The sequence below is a fragment of the Ranitomeya imitator genome, chromosome 4 (genome assembly GCF_032444005.1).
Source record: "Ranitomeya imitator isolate aRanImi1 chromosome 4, aRanImi1.pri, whole genome shotgun sequence".
NCBI lineage: Eukaryota > Metazoa > Chordata > Amphibia > Anura > Dendrobatidae > Ranitomeya > Ranitomeya imitator.
Genome location: NC_091285.1, coordinates 692614724 through 692640608, shown reverse-complemented (window position 1 = coordinate 692640608; position 25885 = coordinate 692614724). Strand labels below are relative to the sequence as shown.

The 25885-nt window shown below is 45.1% G+C and overlaps 1 protein-coding gene across 1 annotated transcript in view; it reads right to left on the bottom strand.

The window, feature by feature from the left end:
- C4H17orf114 (chromosome 4 C17orf114 homolog) overlaps nucleotides 1-25617 on the bottom strand; it is a 61989-nt gene extending 36372 nt beyond the window's left edge. The window contains exon 1 of the mRNA XM_069767462.1: nucleotides 25511-25617. The gene's annotated coding sequence lies outside the window, so the exon portion shown is untranslated. The remainder of the gene's footprint in view (nucleotides 1-25510) is intronic.
- Nucleotides 25618-25885: the final 268 nt, after the last annotated feature.

Genomic DNA, 25885 nt, shown 5'->3' with positions numbered 1-25885 from the left:
GGATATACAGCCGCCCACTATATACAGACCTGGATATACAGCCGCCCACTATATACAGATCTGGATATACAGCCACCCACTATATACAGCCGCCCACTATATACAGACCTGGATATACAGCCGCCCACTATATACAGACCTGGATATACAGCCACCCACTATATACAGATCTGGATATACAGCCGCCCACTATATACAGATCTGGATATACAGCCACCCACTATATACAGATCTGGATATACAGCTGCCCACTATATACAGACCTGGATATACAGCCACCCACTATATACAGATCTGGATATACAGCTGCCCACTATATACAGACCTGGATATACACAGCTGCCCACTATATACAGATCTGGATATACAGCCACCCACTATATACAGACCTGGATATACAGCCGCCCACTATATACAGACCTGGATATACAGCCACCCACTATATACAGATCTGGATATACAGCTGCCCACTATATACAGATCTGGATATACAGCTGCCCACTATATACAGATCTGGATATACAGCCACCCACTATATACAGCCACCCACTATATACAGACCTAGATATACAGCCGCCCACTATATACAGATCTGGATATACAGCCGCCCACTATATACAGCCACCCACTATATACAGACCTAGATATACAGCCGCCCACTATATACAGATCTGGATATACAGCCACCCACTATATACAGCCACCCACTATATACAGACCTAGATATACAGCCGCCCACTATATACAGATCTGGATATACAGCCGCCCACTATATACAGATCTGGATATACAGCCACCCACTATATACAGACCTGGATATACAGCTGCCCACTATATACAGATCTGGATATACAGCCGCCCACTATATACAGCCCTAGATATACAGCCGCCCACTATATACAGATCTGGATATACAGCCACCCACTATATACAGCCACCCACTATATACAGCCACCCACTATATACAGACCTGGATATACAGCCGCCCACTATATACAGATCTGGATATACAGCCACCCACTATATACAGACCTGGATATACAGCCACCCACTATATACAGCCACCCACTATATACAGATCTGGATTTACAGCCGCCCACTATATACAGATCTGGATATACAGCCACCCACTATATACAGACCTGGATATACAGCCACCCACTATATACAGACCTGGATATACAGCCGCCCACTATATACAGACCTGGATATACAGCCACCCACTATATACAGATCTGGATATACAGCCGCCCACTATATACAGACCTGGATATACAGACCTGGATATACAGCCACCCACTATATACAGACCTGGATATACAGCCACCCACTATATACAGACCTGGATATACAGCCGCCCACTATATACAGACCTGGATATACAGCTGCCCACTATATACAGACCTGGATATACAGCCGCCCACTATATACAGATCTGGATATACAGCCACCCACTATATACAGACCTGGATATACAGCCACCCACTATATACAGACCTGGATATACAGCCGCCCACTATATACAGACCTGGATATACAGCCGCCCACTATATACAGACCTGGATATACAGCCACCCACTATATACAGACCTGGATATACAGCCACCCACTATATACAGACCTGGATATACAGCCACCCACTATATAAAGACCTGGATATACAGCCGCCCACTATATACAGACCTGGATATACAGCTGCCCACTATATACTGACCTGGATATACAGCCACCCACTGTATACAGCCGCCCACTATATACAGACCTGGATATACAGCCACCCACTATATACAGACCTGGATATACAGCCACCCACTATATACAGATCTGGATATACAGCCGCCCACTATATACAGACCTGGATATACAGCCGCCCACTATATACAGATCTGGATATACAGCCGCCCACTATATACAGACCTGGATATACAGCCGCCCACTGTATACAGATCTGGATATACAGCCGCCCACTATATACAGACCTGGATATACAGCCACCCACTATATACAGACCTGGATATACAGCTGCCCACTATATACAGCCGCCCACTATATACAGATCTGGATATACAGCCACCCACTATATACAGACCTGGATATACAGCCACCCACTATATACAGACCTGGATATACAGCTGCCCACTATATACAGCCGCCCACTATATACAGACCTGGATATACAGCCACCCACTATATACAGACCTGGATATACAGCCGCCCACTATATACAGACCTGGATATACAGCCACCCACTATATACAGACCTGGATATACAGCTGCCCACTATATACAGCCGCCCACTATATACAGATCTGGATATACAGCCGCCCACTATATACAGACCTGGATATACAGCCACCCACTATATACAGACCTGGATATACAGCTGCCCACTATATACAGATCTGGATATACAGCCACCCACTATATACAGACCTGGATATACAGCTGCCCACTATATACAGCCGCCCACTATATACAGACCTGGATATACAGCCACCCACTATATACAGACCTGGATATACAGCCGCCCACTATATACAGACCTGGATATACAGCCACCCACTATATACAGACCTGGATATACAGCTGCCCACTATATACAGCCGCCCACTATATACAGATCTGGATATACAGCCGCCCACTATATACAGACCTGGATATACAGCCACCCACTATATACAGACCTGGATATACAGCTGCCCACTATATACAGACCTGGATATACAGCCGCCCACTGTATACAGCCGCCCACTATATACAGACCTGGATATACAGCCACCCACTGTATACAGCCGCCCACTATATACAAACCTGGATATACAGCCGCCCACTGTATACAGCCGCCCACTATATACAGACCTGGATATACAGCTGCCCACTATATACAGACCTGGATATACAGCCACCCACTGTATACAGCCACCCACTGTATACAGATCTGGATATACAGCTGCCCACTATATACAGACCTGGATATACAGCCGCCCACTGTATACAGCCGCCCACTATATACAGACCTGGATATACAGCTGCCCACTATATACAGACCTGGATATACAGCCACCCACTGTATACAGCCGCCCACTATATACAGACCTGGATATACAGCCGCCCACTATATACAGATCTGGATATACAGCCGCCCACTATATACAGACCTGGATATACAGCCGCCCACTATATACAGACCTGGATATACAGCCGCCCACTATATACAGACCTGGATATACAGCCGCCCACTATATACAGACCTGGATATACAGCCGCCCACTATATACAGACCTGGATATACAGCCGCCCACTATATACAGACCTGGATATACAGCCACCCACTATATACAGACCTGGATATACAGCCGCCCACTATATACAGACCTAGATATACAGCCACCCACTATATACAGACCTGGATATACAGCCACCCACTATATACAGACCTGGATATACAGCCGCCCACTATATACAGACCTGGATATACAGCCGCCCACTATATACAGACCTGGATATACAGCCACCCACTATATACAGACCTGGATATACAGCCACCCACTATATACAGACCTGGATATACAGCCACCCACTATATACAGACCTGGATATACAGCCACTCACTATATATAGACCTGGATATACAGCCGCCCACTATATACAGACCTGGATATACAGCCACCCACTATATACAGACCTGGATATACAGCCACCCACTATATACAGACCTGGATATACAGCCGCCCACTATATACAGACCTGGATATACAGCCACCCACTATATACAGACCTGGATATACAGCCACCCACTATATACAGCCGCCCACTATATACAGACCTGGATATACAGCCACCCACTATATACAGACCTGGATATACAGCCGCCCACTGTATACAGCCGCCCACTATATACAGACCTGGATATACAGCCGCCCACTATATACAGACCTGGATATACAGCCGCCCACTATATACAGACCTGGATATACAGCCGCCCACTGTATACAGCCGCCCACTATATACAGACCTGGATATACAGCCACCCACTATATACAGACCTGGATATACAGCCGCCCACTGTATACAGCCACCCACTATATACAGACCTGGATATACAGCCACCCACTATATACAGACCTGGATATACAGCCGCCCACTATATACAGACCTGGATATACAGCCACCCACTATATACAGATCTGGATATACAGCCGCCCACTATATACAGACCTGGATATACAGCCGCCCACTATATACAGATCTGGATATACAGCCGCCCACTATATACAGATCTGGATATACAGCCGCCCACTATATACAGATCTGGATATACAGCCGCCCACTATATACAGCCACCCACTATATACAGACCTGGATATACAGCCGCCCACTATATACAGCCACCCACTATATACAGATCTGGATATACAGCCGCCCACTATATACAGATCTGGATATACAGCCACCCACTATATACAGATCTGGATATACAGCCGCCCACTATATACAGCCACCCACTATATACAGATCTGGATATACAGCCGCCCACTATATACAGATCTGGATATACAGCAGCCCACTATATACAGATCTGGATATACAGCCGCCCACTATATACAGACCTGGATATACAGCCGCCCACTATATACAGATCTGGATATACAGCCGCCCACTATATACAGATCTGAATATACAGCCACCCACTATATACAGCCACCCACTATATACAGATCTGGATATACAGCCACCCACTATATACAGACCTGGATATACAGCTGCCCACTATATACAGACCTGGATATACAGGCGCGCACTATATACAGCCGCCCACTATATACAGACCTGGATATACAGCCACCCACTATATACAGACCTGGGTATACAGCCACCCACTATATACAGCCGCCCACTATATACATACCTGGATATACAGCCACCCACTATATACAGCCGCCCACTATATACAGACCTGGATATACAGCTGCCCACTATATACAGCCGCCCACTATATACATACCTGGATATACAGCCACCCACTATATACAGCCGCCCACTATATACAGCCCTGGATATACAGCCACCAACTATATACAGATGTGGATATACAGCTGCCCACTATATACAGATGTGGATATACAGCTGCCCACTATATACAGATGTGGATATACAGCCGCCCACTATATACAGATGTGGATATACAGCTGCCCACTATATACAGACATGTACTTTACCCTACATATCTACATTCCAGCTTTCCCTAAGTATTTTATTTGATTTTTTTTCTTGGCTAAAATGGATTTAGCAATAGTCATAGCAATTGTCCTTGACCAGGGGTATAATTTTAGGGGCTCTTGTTTTTAGGCCCAGCTATTCATATATTGTCATATATATATTTCTGTTTAAAAAATAATTAAAAAAAAAAATGTATACGTATGTACTGCCATCACTCCTTTTTTTAGGAATACTCTGTTTGCATCTTACTTATACTATATATATATTTCATTTTTTTTTAAAATATTGAAAAAAATGTGATATTTTATGAGACCTGTTTTGCACTCCGTGTCCTCATGTTGATTTTCTAATATACCATACCTGTCCGTCGTTCTGTCCCACGCCGTATTCCATGTTTGGGGGATAAATAATTTTCAACCTGGATGGTGCCAAAATGCGACCGTCCAGGCTGAGAACCACTGGGGAATGAGCTGCTTACAAGGGCAGCATCAATGACCAGCGGTGACATCATCGAGGTTCCCAGCCGGGCTGAACTGCGGTGACCTCAGGACCGTGATGAGGTCACCGCAGTTCAGCCCAGATGGGAACCTTAAAGATGTCACCGATGGCATGCAGCTCATTCCCCAGTGGTTCTCAGCCTGGTTGAAAACTAATTATCCCCCAGACATGGATAACGGCATGGAACAGAACAACGGACAGGTATGGTATATTATTTTATAGTTTTATTACAGGAGACGAGGGCTTCGGTGGAATAAGCGTCAGGTGAGTATAGCTGTGTTAGTTATTATTAAATAAAAAAAAAGGAAAACTGTGTTTTGTCTTATTTCTAATGAAAGACTTTATTCTGGCTGTGTCATTATTTACCATATAACTATAGGATTAGTAATGGATAGGTTCTTATAGACACCTATCCATTTCTAAGCCATGGGCTTGATGTCACCTGACAATACAAAGGTGACATCAACCCCATAAATATGAACCCCACTTGCCACCACTACAGGGCAAGTGGGAAGAGCCGGGCAAAGCGCCAGAATCGGCACATCTAATAGATGTGCCTTTTCTGGGCAGTTGTGGGCTCCTATTTTTAGGCTGGGAGGAGGCCAATATCCATGGCCCCTTACCAGCCTGAGAATACCAGCCAACAGCTGTGAGCTTTAGCAAGGCTGGTTGCCAAAAATGGAGGGGAACACACACGGGTTTTTCGTTCATTTATTTTGTTATAGCGCAGGCGGCGGCTGATGAATACCCCCATTATCTGCTCCTGCTGCCCACTTATTAGCGGCAGCAGGTGTCGGATGATGGGATTAATAGTCCCAAAAGCTGCTGTCATTGTTCTGACTTGAATATAACTCATCATTCTCCTCTGCTCAATGGTGAGAGCCGTGTTCAGCACCCGGCATCGGGGAACAGCGCTTACTGTAGCGCTTCTTCCCTGCCGGCTGTGTGGTACTGATGCGGCACATGCATGCCACACGTGTGCCGCAAGTATTACACACATGGATATGGATATCTTCGGTACTGGTTTTTGAGGAAATAAACGCACGTGTGAAACCGGCCTTAGGAACAATGGTGGCAAAGGGATGAAGGTGGTGTTGCCCATGACAACCTAAATATTTCTATTGTTGGGGACTTTGCCATAGTATGTGGAGTGATAGATTGTGTTGCCCGTAAAATCCAAGAAGACTTTGACCAAGACCAATGATTTTGTTCTTGGAAACCAATAGATTTTGTAGCCAAGAATGTAAAGATTCTCAAAGCAATGAAGACGATGACGACCAGCATCCATCCGTCACACACTGACCCCATCCCAATGAGGCCTTGCTCCCCTCCGGGCGCCTCCACCCCTGATTACCATATCTCCTTAGACCTGAAATTCAAGTTCCAGACATATTTAACATTTGTGAATTTACATAAGGAACACAGAGGAACATCTCAGAACGGTGAGGAACGTCAATAGGGTGTCAATCAACACCCCAGGGTGCGGCCGAAAACCAAATATACACCAACATCACTTATGAGAGGACGGCGGTGGCACCCAGGTCCACAACGATGGGTAGAGGATCCTAAGGATCTCCCATAATTAGCCACATGTCCGTGGGCACAGTGCCAGCTTCCCCCTGCATGGGCTCCCAGTGATGGAACTGGAATGTTAATGGGGGCTTTAAATAAACAATTCTTCATACCTATACCCTCGCCTCCCGCCGTCCTCCATTCCAGAAGCCGTAGGATATTCCCGAGAAACCTCATTGCAATGACAAAGTGTCTACAATGTGTCTACAGGGGCCACTAATTCCTTGTTATAAGGGGTCCGCCACGTATCCTGTGGGGGATATGGATGGCTTCTACCCACTCACTTTTCAGGCTCTTGCAGATTTCTGAATCTGGAAACGTCCTGATCCCCGGCAGCACCTTTTATTTCAAAGACAACCCTTTTATAAATTTGTAAAGGTGGTATTCCCCTTTAAGATATTCCCTTAAAGGAATTGTCCATATCTGAAAATTAAATCTAACATCGCAGGTATGACTTCAACAACCCAAATGTTGTCGACTCTTATCACCAGGAGACCCCCAATCAGGTGTTTGTGGCCCCATAATCCAAAGGTGCTGATAGTAGTCACTGAAAAGCACCGCCCACTGGACTCCCTACAAATCTGGTAGAGCTATCTAATAACCACTCATATGGGGGAGGATTAAAGCAAGGGAGGCATAATCGTACGTGCCCACCTGGCCATGACGATGTACACCGCTCTGCACGCCCATACGTTTGCCCACCATGCTTTATCTACCCATCAGTATTGTCCTCCCAGAAATAATCTCATGTAATCAGTAATTACTCCTCCATTCTCCATAATTACTCCCTCTAGGAACAGAGGTACAATTGGTAAAATGCACACTATTGTTCTCTGTTATCAGCCACTTCTGATTGATTTCTAGCAAAGGGTGATGAAATACTCACAGGCACATAACATGGTCCCAGACAGTGACCCCCAGAGATGGCGAATACAATCAAATCTATTGTTCTCTGTTATCAGCCTGTCTCTCCATTTAAGTAAGTTCATGAAATGTTCTGTGCACTTGAGATCATGGTCCTGACAGGTCCGTACAAGCAGAGAGGGAGCGTTCCTGCCAAAATAATGCAATCAATATATTACATGTCCCCCTACAGAGCAGTGCAATACTCTGCAGAATATACTGCTATGTATGTGAGGGGGTGAAGGGAGCAATGCTCTGCAGAGCTCTATGGAGGTCAGTGGTGCAATGTTCTGCAGAGTTCTATGGGGGTCAATGGTGTAATACCCAGCAGAGCTCTATGGAGGTCAATGGTGCAATGTTCTGCAGAGTTCTATGGGGGTCAGTGGTGTAATACCCAGCAGAGCTCTATGGAGGTCAGTGGTGACATGCTCTGCAGAGCTCTATGGGGTCAGTGGTGCAATGTTCTGCAGAGCTCTATGTGGGGGGGGGGTCAGTGGTTGTTAGGAAATAGGAAGAAGTTCTGATTCCTTCATTTACCCATACAGAGACGTCAGTTGCATTTTCTAAGCCACTCTTCCTCCCTCCCCCCTGCTATATAGCTGTAATGTGAGACCAGCATGCCAGCTTCACTGAGGAATTTTTATGGCTGTGTGCTGGGAAAGCCAGTTCTCTGTCAAAACCCTTCATCCCCCCTCCCGCCTGATACCAGCTATAACTGGTACAGCAACTTCCAAACCGCATGGGACTCTTCTGTTCTTGAAAAGTTATGTATAGTGGCACCGATCAGGGATAGCGATATAAGAGTTACATATTCCGAATGTCCACCGAGAAATCTATAACTCACTGAAATCGCTAGGATTTAAGCCCAACGAAATGCAAGGAACGGATTTCACCATAAGCAGGTCATATATCTAAGCCGTGTTTATACTTAAAATAACCCCCATGACGTGATGAGCATCATGATCATTGTGGCATTCTTCTACGAGGTTCATACAGTGACTTATGTATAGAAATAGCTTGTCATAACTCTAAGAAAGGGGAGTATTCAGCCTCTGAGTGAGGTCACCACAGGGGGAGTGCCTTGGTTTTGGGCCCGGAGATAAGTGAGTGACACATCAGTCTTCACTAGTCTTTTGTCCCGGGTCTAGCTGCGAGACAGATCTGTAATGCATCTGGATGTATGCCCATCCCCCACAGCACATGGTCTGCCAAGGGATGAAATGACATAAGGAACTGTGTTTTTTCAACTTTAATCCCATTTTATTTGTGATTGTACTGTACATACGATACTTGTCTCATTTTATAATTTTTTATACTTTTTGTAAACACTGCCTACCTTTTTAGAGTAAAATATATAAAATTACTAGCTTCGATTCTCCTTGCTCTACAACGTACTGTCACGTCCTCTGAAGGGAATACGCTACTAATTTAGACCCATTATTAAGAAATCGGAGCTGGTGGCAGCAGATTTGTTCTGTGCGTTTGGGAGACTTTGTAGCGATGGACGGCGTTGATAATTATTGTTCCCACCTGAGTGGGAGTAGTTATATCGCCCTTACTGCAGTGTGCCCATTAGACAGTACATAGTAAGGCAGCCTTTCTGACGACTAATTACCCTAGGTGCAGTACCCTGACTGACCTGAGGGTAAGGGGCGCCAGAGAGCTGCAAGTTCCAAACCGCAACTGGGAAGTGAGATATAGATAAATTCCCTTCAGAAAGAACCAGGGGCAACCAAACAACCCCGGTTCATGACAAATTGGTGTGAGTGGGTGGGATGATTAAGGTATCCTCCCTGGGATCCGTGACAGTGGTACGATGCTCTGCAGAGGTCTATGGAGGTCAGTGGTGTAATATTCTGCAGAGCTCTATGGAGGTCAGTGGTGTAATAGTCTGCAGAGCTCTATGGAGGTCAATGGTTCAATATTTTGCAGAGCTCTATGGAGGTCGGTGGTGCAATGCTCTGCAGAGCTCTATGGGGGTCAGTGGTGTAATATTCTGCAGAGCTCTATGGAGGTCAGTGGTGTAATAGTCTGCAGAGCTCTATGGAGGTCAATGGTTCAATATTTTGCAGAGCTCTATGGAGGTCGGTGGTGCAATACTCTGCAGAGCTCTATGGGGGTCAGTGGTGTAATATTCTGCAGAGCTCTATGGAGGTCAGTGGTGTAATAGTCTGCAGAGCTCTATGGAGGTCAATGGTTCAATATTTTGCAGAGCTCTATGGAGGTCGGTGGTGCAATGCTCTGCAGAGCTCTATGGGGGTCAGTGGTATAATATTCTGCAGAGCTCTATGGGGGTCAGTTGTGTAATATTCTGCAGAGCTCTATGGAGGTCAGTGGTGAGATGCTCTGCAGAGCTCTATGGGGGTCAGTGGTGTAATAATCTGCAGAGCTCTATGGAGGTCAGTGGTGTAATATTCTGCAGAGCTCTATGGGGGTCAGTGGTGTAATATTCTGCAGAGCTCTATGGAGGTCAGTGGTGAGATGCTCTGCAGAGCTCTATGGGGTCAGTGGTGCGATGCTCTGCAGCTCTCTAGCACGCGACATTACTGTGGCCCCTCAGATATTCTGGCCCCCGGAGCTCGCACTCCTTTCCCCTCTCCTCTTCCTCCTGTAGCTCGGGGGGCTGCAGAGTTCCCCGCACGTCTCCGGTGCCGAGAAATCCCACTGGACCCAAACACACAAACTGGTTTTTCAACATCCTAAAAAAAGTGAATTGTGCAGATGTAACCCCACACTGTGGTGGAACGCCGCCCCACACTGCTCAATGCAGGCTCTGTCCCCTGCCGCCCCACTGGTGAGAGATGGCGTGGGACAATATAAAAAGTATAAATAGTCATACCCAATAATGTGTCCAATACACACGCGGTCTGCAGGGATGTGCAGAATGCAGACAGTGAGTGCACTGTACACTCACACCGTCACACCCTGTATCATACACACACTCACACTCTATGATACACACACTCACACTCTGTATCATACACACACTCACATCCTATATCATACACACAATCTATATCATACACACACTCACAATCTATATCATACACACACTCACAATCTATATCATACACAACAATCGCACTCACACTGTATCATACACACACTTACACTCTGTATCATACACACAGTCACACTCTGTATCATACACACACTCACACTCTGTATCATACACACACTCACGCTCTATCACACACACACTCACACTATCATACACACACTCACACTCTGTATCATACACACACTCACACTCTGTATCATAAACACAGTCACAATCTGTATCATACACACACTCACACTCTGTATCATACACACTCACACTCTATCATACACACACTCACACTCTATCATACACACTCACACTCTATCATACACACTCACACTCTATCATACACACTCACACTCTATCATACACACTCACACTCTATCATACACACTCACACTCTATCATACACACTCACACTCTATCATACACACACTCACACTCTGTATCATAAACACAGTCACACTCTGTATCATACACACACTTACAATCTGTATCATACACACACTCACACTCTGTATCATACACACAGTCACACTCTGTATCATACACACAGTCACACTCTGTATCATACACACAGTCACACACTATCATACACACACTCACACTATCATACACACACTCACACTCTGTATCATACACACACTCACACTCTGTATCATACACACACTCACACTCTGTATCATACACACACTCACTCTGTATCATACACACACTCACACTCTATCATAAACACAGTCACAATCTGTATCATACACACACTCACACTCTGTATCATACATACATTCACACTCTGTATCATACACACACTTACAATCTGTATCATACACACGCTCACACTCTGTATCATGCACACAGTCACACTCTGTATCATACACACAGTCACACTCTGTATCATACACCCAGTCACACTCTGTATCATACACACACTCACACTCTATCACACACACACACACTTACACTATCATACACACACTCACACTCTGTATCATACACACACTCACACTCTGTATCATACACACACTCACACTCTGTATCATACACACACTCACAATCTATATCATACACACACTCACAATCTATATCATACACAACAATCGCACTCACACTGTATCATACACACACTCACGCTCTATCACACACACACTCACACTATCATACACACACTCACACTCTGTATCATACACACACTCACACTCTGTATCATAAACACAGTCACAATCTGTATCATACACACACTCACACTCTGTATCATACACACTCACACTCTATCATACACACACTCACACTCTATCATACACACTCACACTCTATCATACACACTCACACTCTATCATACACACTCACACTCTATCATACACACTCACACTCTATCATACACACACTCACACTCTGTATCATAAACACAGTCACACTCTGTATCATACACACACTTACAATCTGTATCATACACACACTCACACTCTGTATCATACACACAGTCACACTCTGTATCATACACACAGTCACACTCTGTATCATACACACAGTCACACACTATCATACACACACTCACACTATCATACACACACTCACACTCTGTATCATACACACACTCACACTCTGTATCATACACACACTCACACTCTGTATCATACACACACTCACTCTGTATCATACACACACTCACACTCTATCATAAACACAGTCACAATCTGTATCATACACACACTCACACTCTGTATCATACATACATTCACACTCTGTATCATACACACACTTACAATCTGTATCATACACACGCTCACACTCTGTATCATGCACACAGTCACACTCTGTATCATACACACAGTCACACTCTGTATCATACACCCAGTCACACTCTGTATCATACACACACTCACACTCTATCACACACACACACACTTACACTATCATACACACACTCACACTCTGTATCATACACACACTCACACTCTGTATCATACACACACTCACACTCTGTATCATACACACACTCACACTCTGCATCATACACACACTCACACTGTGCATCATACACACACTCACACTCTGCATCATACACACACTTACAATCTGTATCATACACACAATCTATATCATACACACACTCACAATCTATATCATACACACACTTACAATCTTTATCATACTCACAATCTATATCATACACACACTCACAATCTATATCATACACACACTCACACTTACAATCTGTATCATACACACAATCTATATCATACACACACTCACAATCTATATCATACACACACTCACACTCACACTCTGTATCATACACACAATCTATATCATACACACACTCACAATCATACACACACTCACAATCATACACACACTCACACTTACAATCTGTATCATACACACAATCTATATCATACACACACTCACAATCTATATCATACACACTCACACTCTGTGTGTATGATACAGATTGTGAGTGTGTGTATGATACAGAGTGTGAGTGTGTATGATACAGAGTGTGAGTGTGTGTATGATACAGAGTGTGAGTGTATGATACAGATTGTGAGTGTGTATGATACAGAGTGTGAGTGTGTATGATACAGAGTGTGAGTGTATGATACAGAGTGAGAGTGTATGATACAGATTGTGAGTGTGTATGATACAGAGTGTGAGTGTATGATACAGATTGTGAGTGTGTATGATACAGAGTGTGAGTGTGTGTATGATACAGTCACACTCTATCATACACACAGTCACAATCCGTATCATACACACTCACAATCTGTATCATACACACACTCACACTCTATCATACTCATACTCTGTATCATACACACTCACAATCTATAACATACACACACTCACACTGTATCATACACACACTCACACTGTATCATACACACACTCACACTGTATCATACACACACTCACACTGTATCATACACACTCACACTGTATCATACACACTCACACTGTATCATACACACACTCACACTCTGTATCATACACACTCACACTGTATCATACACACTCACACTCTGTATCATACACACACTCACACTCTGTATCATACACACACTCACACTGTATCATACACACACTCACACTCTGTATCATACACACTCACACTGTATCATACACACACTCACACTCTGTATCATACACACTCACACTGTATCATACACACTCACACTCTGTATCATACACACACTCACACTCTGTATCATACACACTCACACTGTATACTACACACTCACACTCTGTATCATACACACACTCACACTCTGTATCATACACACTCACACTGTATCATACACACTCACACTCTGTATCATACACACACTCACACTCTGTATCATACACACTCACACTGTATCATACACACACTCACACTCTGTATCATACACTCGGTTACAACTTGCATCTGGCACATACGCCCTCTCACAATCGGCCATGCACACACAGACACATACACAATATGAGTCACACACACACACTCTGTAGTTCTGTGTCACACCCTCACACAATCTGTGCTGTACACTACAACCATAATCTGCTGGATCACATAAGAAATCATTGTGACGGCTGCAGCCTCTTACCTGAGGTCTCCTCTCCAGTTATCCCAGCTCACACTTTGCCAGACTGAGTGTGTTTGTGTGTGTCATACACTCCTCCTCCTCCTCCTCCTCCTCCTCCACTGCTCCCTACCTAATCTTAGCTCCCTTATCTCCTGTGCACACAGGACACTGCCCCTTTAACTATTGCCATACATTAAATGCATGGATCTGTGTCACCTGAGCTCCTTATACTAGGGACACTGTCCCTTTAATGGGCAAGTTACATAATATATGCATAAACCCAGTACAATAATGTCCCTTTAACAACTAGTAAAATATAAACAGAAATTATAGTGCAGAAGTTCTAAAGAAGACTCTGCGCCTCTACTCCAAATACACAGTCATCAGTAATCTGCCCCCCTATATAATACACAGGCATCAGAAATCTGCCCCTCTATGTAATACACAGGCATCAGAAATCTGCCCCTCTATGTAATACACAGGCATCAGGAATCTGCCCCTCTATATAATACATAGGCATCAGAAATCTGCCCCTCTATATAATACACAGGCATCAGAAATCTGCCCCTCTATATAATACACAGGCATCAGAAATCTGTCCCCTCTATGTAATACACAGACATCAGAAATCTGCCCCTCTATATAATACACAGACATCAGAAATCTGCCCCTCTATATAATACACAGGCATCAGAAATCTGCCCCTCTATATAATACACAGGCATCAGAAATCTGCCCCTCTATATAATACACAGGCATCAGAAATCTGCCCCTCTATATAATACACAGGCATCAGAAATCTGCCCCTCTATATAATACACAGGCATCAGAAATCTGTCCCCTCTATGTAATACACAGGCATCAGAAATCTGCCCCTCTATATAATACACAGGCATCAGAAATCTGCCCCTCTATGTAATACACAGACATCAGAAATCTGCCCCTCTATATAATACACAGGCATCAGAAATCTGCCCTCCTATATAATACACAGGCATCAGAAATCTGTCCCCTCTATGTAATACACAGGCATCAGAAATCTGCCCCTCTATATAATACACAGGCATCAGAAATCTGCCCCTCTATATAATACACAGACATCAGAAATCTGCCCCTCTATATAATACACAGGCATCAGAAATCTGCCCCTCTATGTAATACACAGGCATCAGAAATCTGTCCCCTCTATGTAATACACAGGCATCAGAAATCTGCCCCTCTATATAATACACAGGCATCAGAAATCTGCCCCTCTATATAATACACAGACATCAGAAATCTGCCCCTCTATATAATACACAGGCATCAGAAATCTGCCCCTCTATGTAATACACAGGCATCAGAAATCTGCCCCTCTATATAATACACAGGCATCAGGAATCTGCCCCTCTATATAATACACAGGCATCAGAAATCTGTCCCCCTATATAATACACAGGCATCAGAAATCTGCCCCTCTATGTAATACACAGACATCAGAAATCTGCCCCCCTATATAATGCACAGGCATCAGAAATCTGCCCCTCTATATAATACACAGACATCAGAAATCTGCCCCTCTATATAATACACAGGCATCAGAAATCTGCCCCTCTATGTAATACACAGGCATCAGAAATCTGCCCCTCTATATAATACACAGGCATCAGAAATCTGCCCCCCTATATAATACACAGACATCAGAAATCTGCCCCTCTATATAATACACAGGCATCAGAAATCTGTCCCCTCTATATAATACACAGGCATCAGAAATCTGCCCCTCTATATAATACACAGACATCAGAAATCTGTCCCCTCTATATAATACACAGACATCAGAAATCTGCCCTCCTATATAATACACAGGCATCAGAAATCTGCCCTCCTATATAATACACAGGCATCAGAAATCTGCCCTCCTATATAATACACAGGCATCAGAAATCTGCCCCCCTATATAATACACAGGCATCAGAAATCTGCCCCTCTATGTAATACACAGACATCAGAAATCTGCCCTCCTATATAATACACAGGCATCAGAAATCTGCCCCTCTATATAATACACAGACATCAGAAATCTGCCCCTCTATGTAATACACAGACATCAGAAATCTGCCCTCCTATATAATACACAGGCATCAGAAATCTGCCCCTCTATGTAATACACAGGCATCAGAAATCTGCCCCCCTATATAATACACAGGCATCAGAAATCTGCCCCTCTAATACACAGGCATCAGAAATCTGCCCCCCTATATAATACACAGGCATCAGAAATCTGCCCCTCTATGTAATACACAGACATCAGAAATCTGCCCTCCTATATAATACACAGGCATCAGAAATCTGCCCCTCTATATAATACACAGGCATCAGAAATCTGCCCCTCTATATAATACACAGGCATCAGAAATCTGCCCCCCTATATAATACACAGGCATCAGAAATCTGCCCCTCTATGTAATACACAGACATCAGAAATCTGCCCTCCTATATAATACACAGGCATCAGAAATCTGCCCCTCTATATAATACACAGGCATCAGAAATCTGCCCCTCTATATAATACACAGGCATCAGAAATCTGCCCCTCTATGTAATACACAGACATCAGAAATCTGCCCTCCTATATAATACACAGGCATCAGAAATCTGCCCCTCTATATAATACACAGGCATCAGAAATCTGCCCCTCTATGTAATACACAGACATCAGAAATCTGCCCTCCTATATAATACACAGGCATCAGGAATCTGCCCCTCTATATAATACACAGACATCAGAAATCTGCCCTCCTATATAATACACAGGCATCAGGAATCTGCCCCTCTATATAATACACAGGCATCAGAAATCTGCCCCTCTATATAATACACAGGCATCAGAAATCTGCCCCTCTATGTAATACACAGACATCAGAAATCTGCCCTCCTATATAATACACAGACATCAGAAATCTGCCCTCCTATATAATACACAGGCATCAGAAATCTGCCCCTCTATGTAATACACAGACATCAGAAATCTGCCCCCCTATATAATACACAGGCATCAGAAATCTGCCCCTCTATGTAATACACAGACATCAGAAATCTGCCCTCCTATATAATACACAGGCATCAAAAATCTGCCCCCCTATATAATACACAGACATCAGAAATCTGCCCCCCTATATAATACACAGACATCAGAAATCTGCCCCTCTATGTAATACACAGGCATCAGAAATCTGCCCCTCTATGTAATACACAGGCATCAGAAATCTGCCCCTCTATATAATACACAGACATCAGAAATCTGCCCCTCTATGTAATACACAGGCATCAGAAATCTGCCCCTCTATGTAATACACAGGCATCAGAAATCTGCCCTCCTATATAATACACAGGCATCAGAAATCTGCCCTCCTATATAATACACAGGCATCAGAAATCTGCCCCTCTATATAATACACAGACATCAGAAATCTGCCCCTCTATGTAATACACAGGCATCAGAAATCTGCCCCTCTATATAATACACAGGCATCAGAAATCTGCCCTCCTATATAATACACAGGCATCAGAAATCTGCCCCTCTATATAATACACAGGCATCAGAAATCTGCCCCTCTATGTAATACACAGACATCAGAAATCTGCCCTCCTTTATAATACACAGGCATCAGAAATCTGCCCTCCTATATAATACACAGACATCAGAAATCTGCCCCTCTATATAATACACAGACATCAGAAATCTGCCCCTCTATGTAATACACAGACATCAGAAATCTGCCCTCCTATATAATACACAGGCATCAGAAATCTGCCCCTCTATATAATACACAGGCATCAGAAATCTGCCCCTCTATGTAATACACAGGCATCAGAAATCTGCCCCTCTATGTAATACACAGGCATCAGAAATCTGCCCCTCTATATAATACACAGACATCAGAAATCTGCCCCTCTATGTAATACACAGGCATCAGAAATCTGCCCCTCTATGTAATACACAGGCATCAGAAATCTGCCCCTCTATGTAATACACAGGCATCAGAAATCTGCCCCTCTATATAATACACAGACATCAGAAATCTGCCCCTCTATGTAATACACAGGCATCAGAAATCTGCCCCTCTATGTAATACACAGGCATCAGAAATCTGCCCCTCTATGTAATACACAGGCATCAGAAATCTGCCCCTCTATGTAATACACAGGCATCAGAAATCTGCCCCTCTATGTAATACACAGGCATCAGAAATCTGCCCCTCTATATAATACACAGACATCAGAAATCTGCCCCTCTATGTAATACACAGGCATCAGAAATCTGCCCCTCTATGTAATACACAGGCATCAGAAATCTGCCCCTCTATATAATACACAGACATCAGAAATCTGCCCCTCTATGTAATACACAGGCATCAGAAATCTGCCCCTCTATGTAATACACAGGCATCAGAAATCTGCCCCTCTATGTAATACACAGGCATCAGAAATCTGCCCCTCTATGTAATACACAGGCATCAGAAATCTGCCCCTCTATATAATACACAGACATCAGAAATCTGCCCCTCTATATAATACACAGGCATCAGAAATCTGCCCTCCTATATAATACACAGACATCAGAAATCTGCCCCTCTATATAATACACAGACATCAGAAATCTGCCCTCCTATATAATACACAGACATCAGAAATCTGCCCCTCTATATAATACACAGGCATCAGAAATCTGCCCCTCTATATAATACACAGACATCAGAAATCTGCCCCTCTATATAATACACAGACATCAGAAATCTGCCCCCCTATATAATACACAGACATCAGAAATCTGCCCCTCTATATAATACACAGACATCAGAAATCTGCCCCCCTATATAATACACAGACATCAGAAATCTGCCCCTCTATATAATACACAGACATCAGAAATCTGCCCCTCTATATAATACACAGGCATCAGAAATCTGCCCTCCTATATAATACACAGGCATCAGAAATCTGCCCCTCTATATAATACACAGGCATCAGAAATCTGCCCCTCTATATAATACACAGGCATCAGAAATCTGCCCTCCTATATAATACACAGGCATCAGAAATCTGCCCCTCTATATAATACACAGACATCAGAAATCTGCCCCCCTATATAATACACAGACATCAGAAATCTGCCCCTCTATATAATACACAGACATCAGAAATCTGCCCCCCTATATAATACACAGACATCAGAAATCTGCCCCTCTATATAATACACAGGCATCAGAAATCTGCCCTCCTATATAATACACAGGCATCAGAAATCTGCCCCTCTATATAATACACAGGCATCAGAAATCTGCCCCTCTATATAATACACAGGCATCAGAAATCTGCCCTCCTATATAATACACAGGCATCAGAAATCTGCCCCTCTATATAATACACAGGCATCAGAAATCTGCCCCCCTATATAATACACAGGCATCAGAAATCTGCCCCTCTATGTAATACACAGGCATCAGAAATCTGCCCCTCTATGTAATACACAGGCATCAGGAATCTGCCCTCCTATATAATACACAGGCATCAGAAATCGGCCCCTCTATATAATACACAGGCATCAGAAATCTGCCCCTCTATATAATACGCAGTGTGGTGTAGTGACCAATGTTACAGCCAGGGGGTGCTGTGTGCACGCTGCAAGATGCACTTGGAGGCATAATTGTGATGAGACAAAGTCCGGCAGTGTTGTGAATGGCCGATATGTGTCACAGAGGGAGCCTGCGTCGTAAATCTGATGCAATGTTGTTGTTCTGGGACCTGTAGTCCCTCAAGAGTGTGTATATGTATGGTGTAGCTGTAAGGGAGACTTACTAGGGTAGTTGTGTGTGATGGGCGGGACAAACTAGCCACACACCCACACTCCCGCCTGTGGGAGTGGTTAGTACTATATAATGTGACTGAGGTCTGGTCACATGGTCTTGGAGTGTGGACCTGAATGGTCTATCCCAGAAGGTCCTGGAAGCCTGTGTTGGAAGTCCTGGGGAATAGGTTTCCTGAAGAGCACATGGCAGGGCTCTGGACCTAGCACATGGCAGCGTGTAGAACGGTCTGATAACCGTGGGCAATACTGACCGGGGTGAGAACGTCTGAAGGGTATCTCTGTGGAGGAGAGGTATCCGAGAACCTGTGCGGCACCAACAGGTAACGGAAAGGGATCCGTGTTATGCTAACCGGGGGTAGAGGAGAGAGACATTGTGTATGGGGCACCTCTGAGGCCAAGAGGTGTCCAGGAACCTGTGAACGGACAGGGGTCTGTGTCTTATGCTGACCAGGGTCAGAGACGAACTGTGGGGAAGTTGAATATGTCCAGACGGTGTTCAAGCTGTTACCTAGTTCCTGAGGATGTGCTTTACGTTGTGTGAAATAAACCTAAAAGACTGTTTTATAAAAAAAAAATGTGCCCGAGTGCGTTAATCCCGCACCAATCGAGTGTCCCCCAAGACACATAGTATGCGATATGCTACAATTGGTGGAGAATGCGGGCAAACGGTTCCCTAAGAAGCACATGTGCAGTGCTGGCTGAGCCAGAGGAGTCGAACGGTCTGACAACCGTGTGTTATGCTGATCGAGATCAGTGAGAAGCTGTGTTTGTGCTGTAATGCTGTAACTCGACGGGGTTATGAAGGTGACAACAGCGTCTTGCTGTGGATCGGCGGGTCCATGAAGTCTGCAGTGGAGCCGCACAGAGCATTGTGGAGTGCGGCTGCAGTTGCAGCGAAAGGTTCAGCAGCAGCAGCAGCAGCTTGTGATTGCCAGCAGGAGCTGGTGAAGTGTTAAAGAAAAAAAAACAACATGTTTTTTTCTCTCTCCGTGCAGACTCTTAAAGGGCCGGTGCGACCCAAAGAGACATGTTTTGGTTTTTTTTCTTTGTACTATGTGAACTGGTACTGTTGGGTGTACCCCAGGGAAGTGGTGGTGTCCCTAAAGGGTAGCGTCCTAAAAAATGGGTCGGAAAACCCAAACAGGGATGGTTGTCAAAAAAGGGGCGGAGTCCCAAAAGGGAGTAGTTGCCCAAAAAGGGGTGGTGACCCTAAAGGGGGTGGAGTCCCAAAAGAGGGCGGTAACCCAGGGAATGCCACTGTCCAAGAAAAGGGGCGGAGCCTCCTGAAGTTAAAGGGGTGGCGCAGACCGGTGGGCCCCAGGGGAAATTGTATTATGCAGGTCCATGTTATACTGTGGATTGCTCAGCTAATGGTTTATCACAACAGTGCTCCTTTTTGTTGAATGGAGAATGTGTGATAGGACTGATAGACCCAGGGAGTAAAGCGACTTTGCTGAGAACCCCTTCTGAATGCACTGTGTCACCTGAGTTAGGGACAAAAGTTAATGACACAGGTGGGGATGTTAAAGGACACTTAGCAGCCTCCCTCTACATTGACATGACAGAGGAGTCCACGTATCACGATGTAAGAGTAGTCCCGGACTTACTGTACACTATGGTAATAGGGCGAGATTTGGAAACCCAGTGGGACTGGTGGATAAAAGGGAAAGTGTCTGTGGAATTAATGTGTATGAAAATTAATGCAGAGAATGCGCCCCCTAGATTTGACAGTCCTAAGGTGGGCATGACCAAGGAAAATGGTGAACGGGCCCAACTTAGTGACACGAAGTTGGCAGAAACGCCTCCCAAGACTGATGGGTCAGACATCGGGTTGACCAGTGGGGAGGGAGCGTCTGCCCAACTTACGGTCATGTCACCTGGTGTGTACCCCAAGATGACTTTGAGTGACATGGTTAATAAAGCCTGTGAAGCTGACACCCGGTTAGAGTGTGACTTGGGGGTTCACCATACTGTGGGGTATGACACAGACTATGCGGGTGACTGTAACTCTGAGGAAGTAAGGGAGTACAGTAAAGAAGAGCCCCACCAGAAGGAAAAGTCCTCCCGTCGCCGGAGACGTAAAGGATGCAAAGAAGTGGTACCAGTTGCACCTTGTGAAGCACTGGAGGAGGCCACCAAAGGAGTGGGGCCTGAAGTAGATACCACCTCGCGTGATGAAAGCTCAGCCAATCCAGAGGATGGAGGGAGTGAGCCAAGCATGGTCCAAGAGGCTGTGGATACCCATTTGAAGCAAGAGGAGCTTCGGAGACAGGCCGATGAGTGTCGTGTGAGTGCCTTAGAGAAAGAGGTGGCGGAGCTCAGAGGTCGCCTAGAAGAAAGCCAGTCGATGCATAAAGTAGCCTGGGAGAAGGTGGAGCGGCAGGTGTCTATCCTGGCCAAATATCTGGAAGCTGCTGATATTCAGAGGAAGTTGGCTCTGAAAGCTGAACAAGATGGGTGTATAATGACAGCTGAAGAGAAGGAGAGTTCCTTGTTCAAATGCATGATAGACGTACCTGAAAACCTGAGAGAGGCATGTGCCAGGGAGTCTATGCATGAAGAGTTCAAGAAGGCTGTGGGGGCGTGTGAGGTGAATTGGACCCCAAAAACAAGTCAGTTAGTGATACTGTCCACAACTGATATCACAGCTACAGTAAGAGGGTAGCTACCCTGAGTGACATGCACCTGAGATATGTGCGTACAAAATGGATGATCCAATTGCAGAATGAAGAAGCTGCTAGACGACTGGAGCATGTGAGGAAAGCTCGGAGTCTTCTTCGAGAAGATGTAATACAGGTACCCGTCTCTAGGGTGAAGAAAGTCATTGGAAGGAATGGTCAAGCCATGCAAGAGATGGTGGATAAGTCTGGAGTGGTAAGGTTGAGAATACCTGGTGTCCATGAAGGCCAAATACCCTGAGAAAAGGGTATGGTTCCCTTCTTCGTTGTGGGAACAGTGGAGAGTCTTAGCAAAATACGGACTCTGCTGCAATATCGTATGGTATATCTGAAGGAGATCGAGCAGTTAAGGGTTGAAGGATGGCGCCTTACAGGACTGCATCGCTCAGTTGATGGAAGATGGCTGCCATGTTTGACCCGAAATATGGACAAACAAAGGGGTGGAAGTACCCAGCCTAAGGAAAAAAGTAGTGTCACCTCAGTTGACTCAGGGATGAGTGACATAGGTGGGAGACCTTGTAGAAAAAATGTGGTGACAAAGGGTCTGGTGACGCAGACAGACTGTGACTTAAAGGCCAAAGCTCAAGGCCTACATATTGACCGCTGGGGGTGGGGAAAACCTAACAAGGGTATGATGATAAAGGATGCTCACGTCCGACTGAGACGGTCCTCACGACTGGTAGGGCAAGGTGAATTGCATACCGGGTCACGAGATCCCGGGTGTGTGACAAGTGTTCAACCCCACGGGTTTGAACAGAGGGGGGGAATATGTGGTGTAGTGACCAATGTTACAGCCAGGGGGTGCTGTGTGCGCGCTGCAAGATGCACTTGGAGGCATAATTGTGATGACACAAAGTCCGGCAGTGTTGTGAATGGCAGATATGTGTCGCAGAGGGAGTCTGCGCGGTAAGTCTGATGCAATGTTGTTGTTCTGGGACCTATAGTCCCTCAAGAGTGTGTATATATATGCAGGGCCGTATTTACCCATTGGTAACTGCCTCCCCCATTGGTGACATTATCGGCAGTGACTTTGGCAAGAATCGCTGATGTGAAAGTCGCCTTTTGCAGCAGATCGGGCAGTTTTTTCGCATCTGCCGCGTAATGGATCACTTACGGCAACACTGCGTTCGGCCTCATTCATTCCCTATGGGATTTGCGGCACTTGCTGTGATCTGGCAAATGCGGTACCATACCTCCCAACACTTGAAGGGAAAGGGGTATAAAGGTTGCGGCGCACGTAGTGCGCCACGGCAAATTTTAGGCCACGCCCAGGGGCGGACACAGACAGCTTGGGGCCCCTGTGCAGGAAATGTGTTTGGGCCCCCCTTCTTTGAAGGCGACAAAGCTAATATATATATATATATATATATATATATATATATATATATATACACACACTGTAGAATATGCCCATGTATAATAAACACCTGTGTCTACTGCATATGTGACATAGTATACATTAATGTATAAGGGTATGGTTCCACGGTCAGGAATCGGCAGCGCTTTGGATGCAGCACATGTCCGCTCGGTCCAAAGCGCTGCCGGCTTTTGTACGAGTGATGCTTCCGCATGTGTTCATTGAACACATGCAGAATCACCGCATCCTATACATTGGACTGTGATATTTATCTTGTGGAGACTGAGCGTCTCCGCAAGATAAATAGACATGCTACAGTCTAGAAAGATGTGCCGCATGTCCGTCTCTGCAGGGAAGCTGCGGGTGCCGCTGCATACATAGTGGACATTGGATTCCTTGAAATCTCATGCACTATGCTGTAACATCAGGAGCTGCGGACTGGATGCTGCGAATGTACACAGCGTCCAATCCGCAGAGTTTACTGACAGTGGAAACATACCCTTATATGTGTGTTTAATGCAACAGATACAGTATATGTGAAAAAGTCTTCACTGGGTGATGGGCTCAGGGGTCAGTCCCAGCCTGGATCTGATACTGCAGTGATGACTGGAGTCCCGTCAGAGAATAGACCCAGTGATTTAGTGACTGTGTTCCTGAGCTCTGAACTCTCTGGTCCCTGCTGTGTGTGGATGAAAATCCTGCACTGACCAGAGAACACAAAGCTCCGGGGGTCACAGTCAGTAAATCACTGCTTCTAGTCTCTGACTGCTGCCCCTGTCTCCCCTCTTTACTCTGCAAACAATCCGTCACATTCAGACTGTTCTTTACCTCCTGTTCAGGGGGTGATTGAGGTCCTGCACAGCTGCAGCTTCCTTCCAGGCATGAGTGTGCAGACGCCAGTGTGCGGCAGCTTCCTGTCTCGCACAGCCGCAGCGCGGAATGATGATGTCATTCAGCTGACCCGCTGCTGTCTGTGTGAGAAAGGAAGCAGGAAGCATCCATTCCCTGCAGATCCGTTGCCATTTTCTCTTGCAGGCAGCGGAGCTGGAGAGATTGCTCCATGCCTGCCGCACATGAGGGCAATCTGGCCAGGGGGCCCCCGGAGCCTCGGGGCCGGATAGGCTGGCCAGATTGCCCTCTATATTAGCCGCCCTCAGGGGTGAACCTAGCCTCTCTGCTGCCTGAGGCGAACGGAAAAATGGC